This window comes from Dipodomys merriami, unplaced genomic scaffold (genome assembly GCF_024711535.1).
Source record: "Dipodomys merriami isolate MVZ:Mamm:240054 unplaced genomic scaffold, mDipMer1.0.p SCAF_419, whole genome shotgun sequence".
In the NCBI taxonomy this organism is placed as follows: domain Eukaryota; kingdom Metazoa; phylum Chordata; class Mammalia; order Rodentia; family Heteromyidae; genus Dipodomys; species Dipodomys merriami.
The window spans coordinates 396,982-416,856 of record NW_027205815.1 but is presented as its reverse complement, the minus strand read 5'-3'; the positions used below and the strand labels follow the sequence as shown (position 1 = coordinate 416,856).

General features: G+C 34.0%; 2 pseudogenes; one reads left to right on the top strand and one right to left on the bottom strand.

Annotated features, from left to right (window-relative positions):
• The first annotated feature begins 432 nt into the window (after positions 1–432).
• On the top strand, positions 433–1,097 carry LOC138807246 (periphilin-1-like; annotated as a pseudogene).
• Positions 1,098–17,222: 16,125 nt separating this feature from the next.
• Positions 17,223–17,316, bottom strand: LOC138807257 (U6 spliceosomal RNA; annotated as a pseudogene).
• Between the last annotated feature and the right edge of the window lie 2,559 nt (positions 17,317–19,875).

Below are 19,875 nucleotides of genomic sequence, written 5' to 3'. Positions count from 1 at the left end.
GAAAAAAATTGAAAAAGAACAATTGAAATTTAAAAAGTGAAACTCAAAATTATGTAAATATAAAGAAATGTTATTGAGAGAAGAAAAGGATAGGATGAGAGGAGGGGAGGAACAGAAAGGAAATATGAAAAACTAAAAAATAAAAATCCTTAAAATTAGTTACTTGAAAATTATATAGGTATAAAGAGATAATACTGCTATTAAAGAATTTAAGCCTAAGAGTTTGTGAATAGAGTAATAAATTTCTGGATTATGTGTGTACTCAATGGGGGATAGCATATAATAATCGATGAAGGTTATATATCTGCGCCTGGGCAGAACAGCAATTAAGGCATGCAAAAAAGAAAGAGAAAAAATGAAAAGAATAAAAAAGAGGGGACATAAGCTACATAAAATAAAATTTCACTCTTTCTTGTCTACTCTCCAACCACCATGAGGAACAGAAGAGATGGTTTTAGAAGAAAAAGTTTCTACTTTTCCCATTTTTCAAGGGATCGTTCTCCCCATAAAAGGGAGCATCCATTTTTCAGAGTCACCTGGAGGTCGAAAGGACTCTCCACACAACAGATCTGGCTCCAGTTTCAGCAGCAGGGGCTACTCTCCAGGACGGAGCAGAGCATATTCATTCCACAAGTCTCAGCATAGTTGTGGTGCCTGAACTCTGAGCCTGGGCGCTGACCCCCAGCTCTTCAGCTCAAGGCTAGCACTCTACCACTTGAGCCACAGCACCACTTCCAGCTTTTTTCTTTTTGCTTGTATGGTGCTGAGGAATCGAACATAGGGCCTCATGCATGCAAGGCAAGTGCTCTGCCACTGAGCTACCTCCCCAGCCCTCTACTCAGTCTTTGAAAACATCATGAGACACTTCACCTTCAAGCTCTTCAACAGTTCCTTCATCAAAGGTTTATCGGCAAAACTGCAAAACTTTCGGGATGGTTGTGAAAATGCTGATTGAAAAAGATCCTTCATTAGAACAGTCAATACAGTTTGCACTGAGGCAAAATTTACATGAAATAGGTGAGCGTTGTGTTGAACAATTGAAGCATTAAATTGCAGAGTATGATAATTCTGCTCAAGATTTTGGAGAGCATTTTTAGAAGAATAAGTGTCTAGGTATAATAAACATTAAAAGTAATCTTTCTAGATATAACCACACTCCCTCATCCACCTGTGGAACTGTGTAATTTTTTAATGTACGGGACTTTTGTGATGAAGAGCAATATTTTATTTGGCCATATTTCCAATTCAGTCAAAGGTCTAAAATAGTCTTGGAAAGATACTTTAGCTATAATTTTTTTCTAAACATAAATTCACTTAGTCCATATTCCCACAGCAACTCCCCATCTCTCCCCTCAAATGATGGTTAATTTGATAAGCTTTGGTAAAACAATCCTGGAGAGTAGCTCTTTGTACTTACTCTACTTTACTGTCTTTGATAACATATGCTGATTTGTTTAGTCATTTGAGTATAATTTATAGGTAGAGATCATTCCACTTAAAATGATAGTCTTTTGCATTTTTGGAGCAGAGATCGCCATGTGAAAACTGTTACCATTTTGAGTTGTGATTTTTTTTGCTGACTTTTTTGTTAGTCCTTTAGCAAGTTGAGGATACCATCCTAATAAACAGTACCCTGGTATCTTAGTGCATATTTGCTTTCAGAACAGTTCTCATTCAGCAACAAAACAACTTTCAAAATTCTAAATCATAACAATTTTTTCTCAAAACATATAACAGTGTTTTCTCTTAAAATATTCATGAATGTTTGAGTACTGTAGTTGATAAAAATATTAAATATCATATAGTAAAATAAAAGAAATCAATTTGAGGTGGAAGATGAGTATTTTAAAAATGTAATTACTGCAATAACTTTCTACAGAAAAAACTCAGCAAATATAGGAGATTGGTGTTTAACATTTCCATAGACCCATACTGGTTTAAACCATTTTTCAAACTATTTTTTATTAGTCTCTATAATATGAGTGTTTTGTTCTGCTGAATTTTTTTTTTGGGGGGGTGGGAGCCGGTTGTGGGGCCTGAACTCTGGGCATGGATGCTGTCCCTCAGCTCTTCAGCTCAAGGCTAGTGCTCTACCACTTGAGCCACAGCACCACTTCTGGCTTTTTTCTATTTGCTTATGTGGTGTTGGGGAATCAAACCCAGGGCCTCTGGCATGCAAGGCAATCGCTATACCACTGAGCCACCTTCCCAGCCCCTGTTCTGTTGATTTTTAAATGTCTTAACCTTCCAAATGTTCTTGAAAGAAACAAAGGAGAATTAGTAAGTTAGCAAGCAGTCTGCGTGTGTTCCAGTCTTTCATGAGTGAGCCAACAAAATCATGAGTTAGTTAAGAATTTAACAGGGACCATTAGAATATTCCATTTTTCCTCGCCATTTTCAGCAGTCCTGTGCATTGAACCAAAATAAAATTTTGTAGCATTAGTTAATACGGCACTTTTAACAATCATGTTTGTTATTACTGCCCAATTGCATTATACTCCCATTCTTTTTCTTTTTACCATGTTATCACTTCAATTCTGGCATATTTCTATGCCCTTTATTGTTGCCTTCATCTAAAAGTACCTAAAGTTTACATTGAATGTCAAAATAGCAATATAAATAATTTTAATGTAGCTTATGATTTGTGCTTCAAAATATGTGTTGTATCATTTTGCAAGTTTTGATGAAGGCCATTTAAGTTTTCTAAGACCACCTTAATTTTCCTCTCTTTGAAATCTAACTTCTTAACTTTTCAACATTTATAAACTATAAGCCGAATAAAAGTTCCATATATTATCTGCTATTCTTCAGTGTAAATAATGATGTGTTGCTCAATTTAGAAAGATCAAGGCGTCATTGATGTTGATATTATTTTATCCTCTCGGTGTTTTTTTTTTTTCCCTTAAATATTCTGTTCCCAGAATTCAGTTCCTTTAATCAAGAATTTTTTACAAGTAAAATTTGAGACACTACCATAGGCAGAGGTGTTATTCACTTTATTGAAATTATTAAATGTTTACTAACATATATTTCAGTACAGGCACAAGCATTTAAAGCTGTTATAGCTTTCCATTGGCAGCATTCTGATGTTTGTCAGTGTTTAACAGCTTATTTGATTTTTGCTTTTTGATGCCTTTTAAATTCTAATTTTAGGATAGATATATTCAGATGTGTTCTACAGTATATTTTGCAAAATGCTCTTATTTGTAGATTGTTGTTTTTTATTAATGCCCAAATGATGTGACAAAACTTTTATTGTCTTACAATAAAGCCTTGATGACCAACAGGGAAAATAGATATTGTAAAGCTTTTTGTGAACTTAAAAAAATACAAAATAAAGCAATCAAGTTTAAATAAAAAATACATAATTTAACTGTATTGCTATAGTAAATATTATTCTAGGTGTATTACCTTTTTTAAAAATGAACACTATTTTGCATCTAATTTGAATTAATTACCCCCTTCTTTATCAGAGGATCATCAACTTGAACGTTTTCCAACTATACAATATTTTCACAATATATTTGCCATTATTTTGAAAAAAAAAACAAAATTTTAGTATTGTCACATAGTAAAACAGAAAACAGTTTAATTCTCTGGAAGCTCCTAACTTTTAAAACTGAATAATTGTTAAGAGGACAGAATATATGTGTTCTTCAAAATTACTACAATTACTAACTACTCATTTTCAAATTCTGAACCAGAATTTTGACATTCAATTTTTGAATGTCTCTGGTACACAGACATAGAGAGACATTCAAAACAGTACTTATTTGCATGTTATTTAATTCTGCAATAGCTTCAGTTTCAATGGGGGTTTCAGAAATCAACAGAAAATATAGCCACGTTCTTGTAGAGGATAAAACTACTGTGTGTTATAATTAATTCCTCAAGAATAAGCTATTATTTCTATGACCACCAATACCAAGCTTTTATGTCATAAACTCATCCTAGCCCAACAATTTCCAACTTGTAAGGTGCACCTCAATATTCCCTTAATTCACATCATGAATAGCTTATCACTATTGCAAAAAAATACTACACTTCTGCTAATGTGATGCCGTTCCTATTGTGAAAAGAACACTACATTAAACTTTTCTGAAACATTTCCCCCCCAGTGTTATGCTTGAAATCAGAACACTTGCAAATATTATTTATATTTATATTTTTATCTATCATAGATAGTCAGGAGGCTAAGATCAGAAGATTATGGTTCAAAGCCCACCCAGGGAGGAAAGCTCCTTAGATTCTTATCTCCAATAAACTGCTCAGAAAAAGCCAGACACAAGTGGCACTGAGGTTGAGTGGTAGGGCGCAAGCCTTGAGCAAAAACCGGCTCAGAGAGAGTGGCCAGCTCCAGTGTTCAGGACTGAGGAGCAAACAAAAAACAAAAACAAAATAAAAACAAACCACAGCCCTGGCATTTTTCTCATTGAATACAGAGGCACATAATTAAGGAAATTTCTTCCTGTATTACAAATAGAGACACAAACCAAGACGTCACATAATTACTCTCTTCATACCTTGTTACACCAAAGCCTCAAAAAAATTGCTTTTTCTAAATTAACAAATTAATTTCATTCATTTCTTGCCAACTCTGTCTAGATTATTCACAGTATCATATTATACATGTATTATCTATTAACTAAATTCTAATTATACCTCGCTTAAAAGAATATTTTAAGCAAATAGAATGCCAGAATCATTTGTGAATTTGTCAATTAAACCCTCTACTTAAAAATAATTTTGTATTATCTTATAGAATACAAAATTACAAACAAAGACAAAATATTTATTTTAAATCTAAATTCTAATTTAGCAAGGTCTACAAAGTCCTACATTAGACGAACTTTGCTATTTCTCCAAGCTTAAACATTTGTAATCCTTCATCATTTCTTTGGAATCCAACAGAAGGATGCTTACTTTTTCAAAGTTTTCATTGGGAATCAGGAGCCATTTTGCATCTAGGAATGTTCTGTAATGAAGAGAGCATTAAAAACACAACTGAGGATTATAAGTGTTTTGCATTTCAATAGGAAACGACTTCTCAAAACATAATGACACAAATTAGCCCAAACTTCCAACTGTGTATCCCTTTCTTGTTGTTTGGTGTTTCATGGAGATAAAATTATACTATCTGGCCCAGGGAAGGTATCGCTATGTAATTATACTCTCTAATCTCTTGTCTTAGTCTGCTAGAATTCCAGGCTTGTATCACATTGCCCTGTCATAGTTTGTTGGTTTATTTAATCTACATACTAGCAATTCTGAACTTCTCTGACTGCTCAAACTGTTTATGTACTATTTTCAAAGATGTGCTAACATTTAACACAGGATATGAACACTTTCAGATGCACATGCAGGGTCTCTGATTCATTCTTCCATGGATCCAATCCATTTTATAATGATTACTTGATTTTCTTACTATCTCTGGTTCCTACCTATGTAATATTCTCAAACTTTTTGAAGAAATTTCACTTGAGGACTTTCTAATATTAAAAATTATCACATGATCTAGTTTTACTCAGGATATATTTTATATTGTTTTTTAAACTTTTCTACACATTCCGAGAGTTATTTCATTTGTTTATGTTTGTTTGCATATATAAGTTACTCTGTGTGTATGTGTATGTTTGTATGTATATATGCAAAAGCCTCAGCAACCTTATTCAGCAATCTTGCTCATGACTAGTATTCTATCACTTGAGCTCACGCCTATAATTCTAGCTACTCAGGAGGCTGAGATCTGAGGATTGCAATTCAAATCTAGCATGAGTAGGAAAGAAATGTTCTGAGGCATTTATCTCCAATTAACCACCAGAAAACTGGAAGTAGCGCTGTGGCTCAAATGGTAGAGCACTAGCCTTGAGCTGAAGAGCGGAGAGACATTGCCCATGCCCACAGTTCAAGCCCTGCCACGACCATCAAAAAAAAAAGAAAGGAAAAAGGAAAGAAAGAAAGAAAGAAAGAAAGAAAGAAAGAAAGAAAGAAAGAATGAATGAAAGAAAGAAAAGAGAAAGAATGAATGAAAGAAAGAAAGAGAAATGAGATCTTAGCCACTAGTTCATTGCTAGTATAATTCCCTCACTCTCAACGTGGACTTTTTCTTTCCCGTTAAGTACATGCTCTTATATCTAACTTGCTTTGGAACAAGAACTATTCTTCCATTCTACGTTTTACAAATTTGTGTGATTAGCAACCATGATTTAGAGCTAGAAGATGAAAGAGAGTGGCCTCATCCTTCATGTTCCACTTAGTATTAATGCTTTCTCTATGTCACTCCCATAGATCTACATATTTGCATTGACTTTATTGTTTCATAGTTGTTTTATTTGCAGAGTTTTCTGTAGTATATTGAACCAATATACTTAAACACAGAACTTTTTTCTCCTATTATTCCTATTGTTTCTCCTACTGTTAACTTATGTACACTTAAGAAATAATGCACAAAAGTGGGATTGCTGGATCATAGGGGAGATCTATGTGAAGTCTTCTGAGGAACCTCCATACTGCTTTCCAAAGTGGTTGAACAAGTTTACATTCCCACCAACAATGAAGTAAGGTTCCTTTCTGTCCACATCCCCTCCAGCATCTGTTGTTGTTAGAGTTCTTGATTTTTGCTGTTCTAACTGGAGTGAGGTGATATCTCAATGTTGTTTTGATTTGCATTTCTTTTATGGCTAGGGATGTTGAACATTTCTTCATGTGTCTATTGGCCATCCTTGTTTCTTCTTCAGAGAAGCTTCTCTTTGCAATCCCACTTTTGGGCATTTACCCAAATGTTTACAAACAAGACCACACTAAAGCTACCAGCACAACTATGTTTATTGCAGCATTATTTACCATAGCTAAGATATGGAACCAACCCAGATGCCCCTCAGTAGATGAATGGATCAAGAAAATGTGGTATATATACACAATGGAATTCTATGCCTCCATCAGAAAGAATGACATTTCCCCTTTTTTTAGGAAATGGAAAGGTTTGGAAAAAATTATATTAAGTGAAGTAAGCCAGGCCCAAAGTAGCATAGGTCCCATGGTTTCCCTTATTTGCAATATCTAGTATAGGTATGAGTCAAGCGGAAAAGGTCAGATAATGTGATGTTAGGAAAATGAACCCTTAAATATGTATTTTAATGTTTTCGTTTCTTTCATGCATGTGTTTCTAACTCATTCATAAGATTATTTCTTTGTTGCTTTGTATGTCCCTCCCCCACAGTGTAACCTCCGCTTTCACTATATTTGATGTCAGTATAACATGTGGAGGAGATGGGGACAAAAAGTCGTTTAAGGATTCAGGTGGACCTGTTGCAACAATGAGAAGTACAAAATGTCATGTCAAAACCAGCTTTACAATGTCGGTGTGGGGGGGGCGAGGGGGGTATAATTGGGTGGGGGGAGGGGGGTAAAATTGGGTGGGGGGAGGGGGGAGGCGGGGAAGGGAAGTGAAGGGTAAACAAAGGAGGAGGCTGCAATGCTTGGTAAGAAATGTATGCATTATCCTGCCCATGTAATTGTAGCCCCCCTGTACAGTATGTTCTCAAATAAAATAAAATACAATTAAAAAAAAAAAAAGAAATAATGCACAACATACACACTCACAAAAAAACATTCTGAGAATCTTCTTCCAGTTAAATTTAAGTTACAGAGAACCAAAGTTATAGAGTTCGTTTTTGACATGACAACATGTACTTCTCATTGTTGCATCGGGCCCACCTGTATCATTAAACGACTTGTTTTCCCCATCTCCTCCACAAATTATACCGACATCAAATATAGTGAAAGCAGGGGTTATACTGTGGGGGAGGGACATACAAAATAGATAATGTTTTTATAAGCTATTTAAATTCCATATTTGTCTTTGCTAAGTTGTCCCTGAAACAGGTGTCACCTCATGTCCAAAGATGTCTTTGTGCTATTTCAAGGAAGCCAGAAAACATTCATTTTAACTCGAGCAGTGCCATAGATTGTTACTGGAAATAAGTGGAAGGAACTGTTACTGCAAGTGGAAACTGATCCCAAGAGAGGAATTGAACATGGAGAAATGACAAAATTCAAGTTAATTTGTGTTCCTTTTTACTGAACAAGAAAAGAATCCAAGTCTTGAAGGAAACTCTGTCCCTGACTTGTTCGAGTGTGTTAATTACGCATATAAAACATGTCTGTAAAATTGTAGTTGAGAGTTTTAAAAAACAATGTGCCATTTGAAGGCCAGCATAGGAAAAAAGGAAATAACTTAGTTTAAAAAGTGTTCTGCTGGGAAGGTGGCTCAGTGGTAGAGCTCTTGCCGTGCATGCCTGAGGCCCTGGGTTTGATTCCTCAGCACCACATAAGCAAAAAAGAAAAAAACCAAAAGTGGCGCTGTGGCTGAAGTGGTAGAGCGCTAGCCTTGAGCTGAAGAGCTGAGGGACAGTGTCTAGGCCCAGAGTTCAGGCCCTACGACCGGACAAAAAAAAAGTGTTCTGCTGTAAAGAAACAAAGACATGGAGGTTGTAAAGAGTCTTATGCATGGATATTTCCCTCCTGAGATGATTTTCCTATTGCAGGAGTTAGTTATCCATTCCTTTAGTCTGGTCCTGAGTTCTCCATCCCAATAAGGATTCCAAAAAGGCAAGATCGAGTCAGTATGATCAGCAAAAGAAGTCTCTTCTCAATCCAATGCTTTAAGGATGGTCCCAAAGAAATATGTGCTGTTTTTTGCTTGTTTATTTGTTTGTTTAATTTGTGCTTGTTCTGGGGCTTGATGTCAGATGCTAGACCATGTCCGTTAAAAATTTTCTTCCTTGTCCAATTTCCCCCAAAGCTAGTACTCCATTGCTTGAGCCAAAACTCCACTTCTGGCTTTTTGGTTGTTTAATTACAGATAAGAATTTGACAGACTCTTCTGCCTGGGTTGGCTTTGAAATGAGAAAGTAAAAAAGCCAAGTGATATAAGATTTCTGTTTTGAACCAAGAAATACTAGAAGTTTATTATAAATCTAATATTTGACAATTTTTAAAAGAAGAAAATATGTCCAGCAAAGAAGCCATAACTTAAATAACTCACCAAAGTAGGTACACCATTCATTTTGGAATTATTTTTGCATCTTGGGAAGATAACTATTGACTTTGTAGTTCCTTTTGGGGAAACTTAAAGTCATATTTGCATTTTTTTGTTGGCCATAGGGCTTCAACTCTTATCCTGGGCCCTGTCCCTCAACTCTGCAGCTCCAGCTGAGCACTCTACCACTTTAAGTACAGCACCACATCCAGGTTTCTTGTGATTAACAGAAGATAAGAGTCTCATGAACTTTCCGGACCAGGCTGGCTTTGACCTGCAATCCTCTGGTCTCAACCTCCTTGAGTAGCTAGGATTACAGGCATGAACCACCAGCACCCAGCTCATATTTGCATTTATGTGCAATTTATAACACTATGTAGACAAAGAATGGAAATTTGAATCAATTGATGTGACATTGCAACTTTTCAGAAAAATTGAGGTAGCAATAAATATGTCCTCCTTTTCCATCTTGTTACACTAAGGACTAATGTGCTATGCAACTCTTACATTAGCATCCTCTACTGACTGCATATGTGGACTTAGTATCACAAATTGTTCACAGAGAAATAGAGAAAAATGAAGTGAGATTTTTACAAGGCAAAGATCAGGTATGAAAGAACAGCACAGAAGGTGATACAATTTATCACACAGAAATTAAAAACTAGCCAAGGAGATTTAGAATGCTAAAGGCAATGAGGAATAAGCCTACTTGATTACTAGTTCTTCAATAACCAAAAATGGTTCCCTCTAACAGTCACCGGTATACCTTAGTTATTATTATTATTATCATTTATTCCTTCCATTTGGAGTTATTTCTTCTCTTCAGTCACAACTGTTAATTAGCCTCTGCATTTTTGGTGCCATGACTGAGCAAAAAGATTTCAAATCTTACTTAGACTACCTGTCTCATTGTGATGAGCAGTGACCACTGAAATGCCTGGAAGCTTTGAATTTCCAGTATTAAACTTCACTTGATATCAAAGCACATTTCTGGCATTAATTACCATGACCTATTAACAAAACATTTCTTTCAACACTGTATTCTAATATGGGTAAAGCACATGAATTAATTAAGGACTATTGTCAGGTATCAGTATGGAAGGGCAATTACATTTTCCAAGTATGGGTTGTTTATTTTGCATTTACTAACTGTCTTTTTTGCTAGTCCTGGCACTTGAACTGAAGGCCAGGGAACTGTTCCTGAGGTGTTTTTTGTTTTGTTTTGTTTTGTTTTTTTTGCTCAAGGCTAGCACTCTACCATGTGAGGCACAGCACTACTTCCAGTGTTTATTTTCTGTTTATTTGGTACTGAGGAATTGATTTCAGGGATTCATGCATGCTAGGCAATAACTGTACCATGAAGCCACATTCCCAGAGACTTAATGACTTTCTTAAGATAGCATTAATTTTTCATTCTGTTACTATGTATTATAATTTAGGCCAGGTGGTAGAAAAGGAAGTGGAAAACAATACTAAGTCCAATAAGGCTGACATTCTTGTCACATCACTAAGCAAGTACAGTGTTAAGACCTGCAGGACACATAGGGGTGTTACATGTGACATTATTATGTAAAACACCATTAACAGTCCTCTTCTGCTTCCACTTTCAAGGTCAAGAGCCAAATATCTAAGCCTTTTTATTGATTGTTTTTCCTATGAAGGAAGAAGGAGGATGTGGAAGGAGATGGTGGGACAATATGTATATTGGCTCCCTGCCCACATTTTTTGGATTTTTAAAAAGTGCTACTGATGAACGCCCATTTACATCTATTTGACTATACTATCTGCACAAGGTGCAGATAAATGAATGCATTTATTCTGGTGGATAGTCACATATATTAACAAAATCCATTTCTGGAAAAAAAAGATACTAGGTAATAAAATATAAAGTATTGACTATAAAATGCTTTCTTCTCTTAGCAGAACAAAATGGAGTATTGAAATGATTACTCCAGCTTTCTATGAGATTTTATGCTGTCTAAGTATCAAAATGTTCTCTAATTCTTGTAACATCCAAGCATAAAAGACATGATTTGAACATCTCAGTAGTTTTAGAAACAAATGTACATAATAGCCTCCTTCTTGCAGAGACATATGTGATAGCCAGTATGATTGACTGTATTATAGTTCTCATTTTTTTCCTCTTTATCTCAAGTGTTGCATATTTTGGCATATTACTCTATGTCCTGCATCAGCTCCCTGTAGGTGAGATTTAACTCTACTCTGCAATGCGATGGGTCATGTGACTTACTTTAGCTTACAAAAATGAACGAGAATTGGCAACAGATTTCTATGCAATTCTCCCTGTCTAACAGCTGACAGCTGACTTGTTTTCTCTTAGCTATAAAAATAGCATATTTCCAGAGGAAATCTTCTTTCAACTTATATACTGAAAGAACATAGCATATGAAATTGAGGCAAAACTCAAATATAGCCACATACATATAACACAACAAGAGTTAAGCTAATATTAGAATATGATATTGAGAAGTTAGTTTCTTACCATCCTTGTATGCTTTTATGATTGTTGACTGTAGCACACAAGAATTTAACAAATACTAAACGAAAACTAAACAAATAGACAACTTTTCCTGTTTGATGATATTACAATTTTTATAAAGAAGCATTCTCCATGAGATCACTTGTGGGGTTATCTTTTTTATTATTCATACATTGTGATTGAGATGAGGAAAAACAAAATATCTAGATTTCTTCTTCTCTTTTCCTTTTTGTCTAGTGTGAATTCTCATCCTTTCTCCAAATTCTCCTATTAATAAAGGAAGAATGACACATTGTGGATATCAAGCAAAAGGCTTTAAATCAAGAATTTCATTCTTTTAGAAATAGGTGAAGTAAATCAGAGTGCCTCGAAGAAGAATAAAAACATGATTTTTTCTCCTGTTTGGCTTCCACCATAGTGTCTGAACATGACTTTAAATATGTAATAAAATATTTGCTTTGGCTAATTTTTTTTTAAAAATTGTTTTTTTTAATATTATTTTATTTTATTTGAGAACATACTGTACAGAGGGGCTACCTGCCCATGTAAATGTAAAAAATTGTTTTTTAAATAAAGATAATTTTAAAAAAATTTGTTAAATAAATAAATCATAATTTGTTGTTCGCTTTTGGCAGAAATGAAATAAGACTGCATTATCATTGGGTGAGTTGAGAGGCTAAATTTTATCAGAATCTAAATATAATAAAAATAGATGATATAAAAATAAATACCTTGTAAGTACATTTTTAACATGACATACCCACAGAGACACTTTTTTCTTCTTTTCCTCTCTACACTGATTCAATTTCAATAAGCAATTCATGTAATTCAAATAGCTGTTTCCGAAATAGATTAGACACAAAAAGTTAGAAAAATAAAACCAGTATTGGATGGTGCATTCTTTAAAAATAGCAGTCAAATAAGTATTAACCACAATTTCAAAATAATAGCAGTTAAATGCTCTTGAAAAGAGAAGATTTTAAGTAGAATGAATAAAACAAATGATAGTGCCAGAACTGCTTCAGGAGCTGCTCTCTGGTATTTAGGGTTTATAGTACATGACAATGTTTTAATCAGGATTAATTGCTTTCAGGGACTAAATTTCTTTAGTTATATTTTATTGTAGAAATATGTTATTCCAATTTAATGAAATGATAACAGTTTATAGTAGAAATAACGCTACACACTCATTGTGGTACGCATTATATATTATATATATAATTTTACAAACATATATATATAATATATATATATATCTGCATATATATGTTTATTTTTAATTTTGGTGCATGGGGCTTAAAATATGGACCTGTACACTGTCCCTCAGCTCTTCAGCTCAAGATTAGTCCTCTACCACTTGAGCCACTGCTAGTTTTCTTTTGGCTCATTGGAGATAAGAGTCTCGTGGACTTCCTGCCTAAGCTTGCTTTGAACCATGATTCTGAGCTCTCAGACTCCTTAGTAGCTGGTGTTGCAAACATGAACCACTAGCACCTAGCTACATAATTATTTTTTACATATTTATGAAATATTAAGTGGTAATCCTATTCATTTATATGTTGTGTAACGATCAAGCTACATCATATCCATTAACTTCTGCAAGTAACATTTCTTTTTAGTGAGAATGCTCAAAAACTTATCTTCTGGCTATGATGAAATATATATATATTCTTAACTATAATCACCTTGCTTCTTGTGGTATACAATTAATATATTTACTTTTATTCTGCTAATTAAAGTTATATAAAACATAAATTTTAAAGTGAAAGAAATTCACGGTTCCATTACTTTTTTTAAGAAGACAATTATACCTTTTGTTTTCAGTTATATTTCTTTGGGAATGTGTACTATTCATTGATTCAACTGTTAAAATTGATAACAATTACATTATATCCAGTTGATTCAAACTTGTATTTGAAAATTGCACACAACACAAATATACTTCCACTTTACTACATAATTAAAATAACATTAAAGCAAAGATTGGTGTTAGCCATTCATGTGTACAATCCTAGAAACCCAGGAGGCTAAGACCTGAATATTTTAGTTCAATATCAGTCCAAACAACAAAATGTGAAAACTTATCTCGAATTATCCAGCAAGAAGCAGAAGATGAGAATGTGGCTCGAGGAATAGAGTGTCATCAGCCATGAGCAAAAAATACAAGGTAGACCATTAAACTTCACGTTTACAACACAACACAAAACAACACAAAACAAAACACAAAAACACAAAAGTATTATGAACATCAATAATGAAGACAAAATAGTAGAAAAGATCATGAGAAATGTGTAAACATCTGGAAGACAGAAATCATTTGACAGAAATTTGATTCATGAGAGGGAAAGGTTGCAGGCTCATTTGTAGAATCTCATTGTAAGCATTTGTGTTGAAACCTGGCTATTGGGTAACATGTGAAAGAGTACATTGGATTACCTGACATAGCAGACATTGCCTGTGACTATGTACCATCCCAGTCTGCAAAATCTAAACTCATGCGAGTTAATTTAAATAAAAGCTCATGTTCGAGACTGGTCCACCCAGACTGGGGTCTTTATTTTGAGGCTTCAGACCTGTGTTTTGTTTATAACCATTCCTGTTTTACACCCCTTCCTTTGTGCACCTATGCCTTATTGAGCTGGCACCAGGCCAAGGCTTTGAATTTGACTCCCCTCCTGCCTTAATCCCTCCATTTCTCCAGCTACAACTCATTTCACATGCTATCTCTGTCTTTACATTAGTTGTTTTCTTACTAATCCCCACCAGAAAACTCTTATATTCATGTAAATCCCACCATAAATAACCTAGTGAAAGGAGTGTTTATTATTTGCTGAGGCTCTCATCTGTGGTTTTGCTCCCAAATAAATCTGTGCTACACTATCTCATTTTTCTTCATGGCTTTTCAGTCTGACAACTGATTGATTTGGTTTGATGTAATCCCACTTATCCAGACTTACTTTGGAAGTTTGACCAAGGAGCCGTCATGTTTCTCCTAACTCTTCCTGTAACAATCTCAAGGTATCTGGAATTACATGGAGGTCTTTGATCCATTTGGAATCGATTCTGATACACTGATATATATAAGGATCTAAATTCGGTTTTCTGTATACTGCCAATTCTACCAGCACAATTTTTTTTTCTTCCATCCTGTGTGTCTGGCTTCCTTGTCAAAGATTATTTACCTATAGGAGTGGATTCATTTCTGGATCTTCAATTCTGTTGTATTGTTGGAATTCTGTGCTTCCATTGGAAAGAATGCCATTACTCCATTCCTAAACAAAAGGAAAGAATGGAAAAAAATGATATTAAGTGAAATAAGCCAGATCTAATTAAATATATGCTGCACGGTTGTCTTCATTTGTAATAACTAGATATGTCTATAAATCTACAAGTTAATCGAATAGTTAGTAAAAGACATACAATTACACTTGGATATGATTAACTAAGAGCACTCTAAGCATTCACATGGCAGGAACAAGGGAAACTATTCTTAGGAGAGGATCACAATGTCTCCATACCTATGTGCATATGACCATATAAATATCGCTTATTGCAATGAATTCTAAGAATCAATCATACATGTGAAATGCATCTATCTGTATATAATTTTAAAAGATGTCATGAAAATAACCAACTTCTCTGTAAACTCAAAAGCAAAATTCTAAGTTTAGAAGATAAAATTGAAGAATGCTTTCAGCACATAAACTTAAACACATAGGGAAAAATGTGGGAGAGAAAAGATAAGATGAAAAGTAGAATAGGTAACTATTGAAGAATTCATAAACTATTTCCAAAAGTATACAAGAGAGCTGGGGTACATCTCACTTGTAGGACTAGACTAATATATACAAAGCCATAGGTTCAATCCCCATGAGTTAATAAATAGTAGTAATGCAATAATTACCTGAAATCAATGCTTTCATATTAGAGAGGCCTGAATCCTAAAACAGTAAATAAATTATTCTCAATGGTTGTATCCAATGACAAGTAACTACAAGAATGAAGAGCAAATATTTTCTTTTTCTAGCCTTTCCTTTCCTTTTCTGGTTTATTCTTTTCTTTTTTCCTTTGACACTACTGGTGCTTGAAGTTGCTAATGCTCTAATCACTTTAGATTATTTTTCAGGCTAGGCCTACCTTGAGGAATGATAGCTTACCAATGGCTTCCACAAACGTGAGATAACAGGGAAATTTCATTATATCCAGCTTTCTTTGCTTTTGTAGTTTCTCATGAATTTTTATTTTTTAGAACTGGCCTTGATATCAGTCTTCTAAATCTCTGCCTTCTAATTAGCAAAGTACATTTCATCTCAAGCTTGGACCCACACTATATTTCAGTTTAACCATTCAATATTGACTTCAGTTCAACCAGCGTGAACTATTGGGGAAATATATGGACACCTCACTCCCACTGACAGGCAGTTCTAATGAAGATGAGGAACGAGATGAATACGTGAGGAATGGTATCAGTTGCCAAAAAAGAGAATGGAATAGGATCCAAACAATTTCTTCTTTGGGCTGCCGAAAATAATCGGCTTACTACAGTTGCAAGACTACTTTTCAAAAAGGCCACTCATGTGAATACTAGGGATCAAGATGAGTATACCCCTCTTCATCGGGAAGCCTACTGTGGACACTTAGACATTATCCATGAGTTGGTGGCACAAGAGGCAGATATTCATGCAATAATTGTGGATGGCTCAACACCCCTGCACAATGCTTATACGTGGAATAATACCAGAGTGTCTTCTTTCTTACTGCATCATGATGCAGATACCAATGCCCAAACGTAAGGCCTCTTGACTTCTTGCATCTTGCTGCTGGGAATATAGATAGCAAAGATATGCTGGATCACCTTCTGTTGACCCGTTATCTCAAACCAGGTCTAAAGAACAACTAGGAAGAAAATGTATTTGATATTGCCAAAAGGATAAGTATGTATCACTACCTCTTTGAAGTTGTGGAAGGCTGTACAAACTTTTCCTAAGTCATAATGGTTCTGTTAAGCTTTGCAAATTTCAATGTGCCAGTCCATTCTTTGGTCCGTACAAAATATTTTCACAGTACAAATTAACAGCAATATCTTACTGTAAAAATTCATGTATTCCATCGTATTATTCCAACTCAATTGCCTGACTTTTATGTCAAAATGTATTCAAGAGTTTTTGTATACATTTATAATAATTTCTGCAGTTTGTGATTTTTTAAATCAGAAATAATTTTAACTTATCTGTTGAAATGAGCAGTACAGAAACTAAAGGTATTTCTAGTGCTTGTCTGAGAAAAGTATATTTTAAAATATTCTATATTCTGTTGTTTGTACAATTTCCATAATCTATTCCATTCTCTCCTAGATATAATACATTGAATTCTACATCGTTTTATAATATATAGGTTCATTAATAAATGTGTACTTTAAGATTGCATTCCATATAGAAACAGTTTAAGATTCCTTTTTTCCTAGGTCCTTATACTATTTTATTTCTTTGGGATAAAATGACAATGTTATCTAATTTAAAGAGTTTTGTAAAGTTTATGCTATTTAAAGGCCTCCCTAAGGTGAAAACTTAATATACTGATGTCAAACTTACTTTCAATTCTATGAATTATATGTATGGTTACACTCGTATTTTTGTAATCAAATTTTTAATAACTTTTTTCAATTCTTGCATCTAAAGAATGAAAAAATTGGACTACTTCACAAATTTTCATATCATCCTGTATTTCATATCATCTCTGTATTGTTGTAATTTTGGTATACGTGCTGCTGAAGCATGTAGTATCTTCTAAATTTAAACAGTTAATGATGCAATCTTTAAATAGGCATATATCTTTGGTTGCCTATTTGTAACAAGGAAACCTTATTGTTCCTAACAATGCTATTGATCTTATTTTCCTAAAATTCTATGTATAGTGGAAAAAATTTATATTGTTCGGTCTATTGCTCACATTTGCAATTTTTGTGTCAATGAATTTTTTTTCATTTTAAATTTGATCATACTTTGAAGCATTTATAGCCAGGTCCAAAGATGATGGCTTTTTCAAATACTTATTTATCCAACTGAGTTAGCTTTGTGGAGCTAATGGATTCAAAGTAAGCCTTGCTTAAGGGCTACTTAAAAAATTCTGCTGCATAAAATTTCCGAAATGAGATCTTACTGGTACAAATGTCTACCTGACCATTTAGTCTTCTTCCATGTAGCAACAGACCAACCAGAATATCAATCCCTGACAGCATAGATTGCCTTACTGAAACAAAACTATTATTAGTTACAAGGGATCATAGAGAGATGAACAATTCAGACAGAACTGTTCAGAATAGAAGGTATTTTATCAAAATACAATTATTTATTATTCCTACCATTTCAAGAGTAGCTAAACCAAGGAGAAAAAATTGTTCATATGCATGATTACCTAATGTCCTGGCCTGTCAACCATCCAACCAGGCAGGAACTTACACTACTGCCTTTCTATCACCAAATATTCCCATAGCTCCAGGATAAGTCCATATGTTTCTCCTCGTTAGTAGGTCTTAAATTGGTAATGTTTTAATCAGAGTTTTTCCTCGTGCGTCCAGGTTGTAAATCTGCAAATGGTAAAGCTTTAGTTCTAACTCCACCAAACACTGAGGTAGAAATAATGGAATAAAACTTTAAAACAGAGTTGTCTTTGATACCCTAACCACAACAGAACAATGCAAAACATGTGCCATTTTTATTATATTATATATAGTTATAAATATTATATTTATATGTGCTGATTTTATATTTCACATAGTGAAACTTACTAAAAAATTGATAATTTGACAAAAAATTATATTTATTTATTCCAATAAATAGATGGGAATATAAATAATTAGGTTTAGAATATATATTAGAATATAAAAAGTATCAATGCAATGTCTTTCATACAAACTTGTGATACCTTCAAAATGCTCTTGGTCTTCTGAATTCACATGGTAAAAAAAACAATTTCGTTTTCCTCTAATCTATAAAGTATTTTACTCTGCTGCTCAGTTATTATGTTAACTCGCTGGTCCTAAAGAATTTTTCTCCATATTTCTTAAGCATTCCAATTGATCATACCCAAATTTTGCTGATATGATATCTACAAGATATTTTTTCTGCAGGACCCACAGTTCCTAGGATCCCAGATCCGAGTTACCTGCATCATCAAATAACAGAGACAAGACTTCTCACCTAGGCCCATGCAACATGCCAACAGAAAGTAATTGAAGACCCATCTCAATTTCTCATTTCCTATAATATTTCAGGGCCCGAATTCTTTGAGAAACAGGAATTTGCAGTAAGCAATTGTGAAATGCAATGCAACTTAAAATAAAAGATGATATCACAAAATCTGAGAGAAAGTACTGTAGTTCTAACTTTCAATTTACAGATGACCAGTCCATATGAGTGAATGAGATCAAAAATGTCACAAGATTATTTTTATACCACTCTCCTAATGATTAATGAAAGATTTCAGTCCAGCACAAGTAGGAAAAAAAAGTAGATCCTGGAAGGATAGATCCATAATTGGTCTACCAAGATCAGGAAAACTTGACTTAGAGGTCAAATGTAATTCAGAAAAACATTAATTGAGAAGATCCTTAGTGCTTCAAAACAATGATACTTCACTAAAACTTGGTTCGGTAGTATAAAAATGTCATCATTCTCAAAACAATGATAACCTACATTTCATCTCCTGAAAGTATATTCTTTTTCAAATATACTTTTAAAAATCACATTCACCTAAATAACATTTGACAAGTAGATTATACTTAGTGGCATTACAAGGTTTTCAAGTGTAGGGAGCAAGTTACAATAGAGTTGATTTATTTACCCAGAACTAATGCCAAACAGGTTCAACTATTCATTAACGTATAGCAATAGTTCCGCCCACCATTTGTGTTTTAGTAGGTGCCTTCCAGAATTGTGTTAAATAGATCAGCCTCCTATATTTAAAACCCAAATGTTATCTAATACAGTAAATTTCATCACTTAGTAAGGTACATTTGAAAAAGTCACAAATAGTTGCCTCATCATATGTTGTTTTATGTTTTCCCTATCTGTCTAACATAGTAAGAAATATGACTTTGTCTTGAATATGGGTATTCATCAGAGATGTGACAAACATAATATCTGTCTTCTATTTCCATCATATTCCTCGATAGTAGTAAATCTTATTTTTCTTCATTTTCCAAAACTTATATGTAGTAGAAAATATTATCCCATGCAAAACAAAATAATAACAAACCATTGTACAAAGCTATTTATAAAAATTGGTAATTAGGAATAAACTCTGAGCCATTTTAAAACTTTCTTTTTGACTAAAG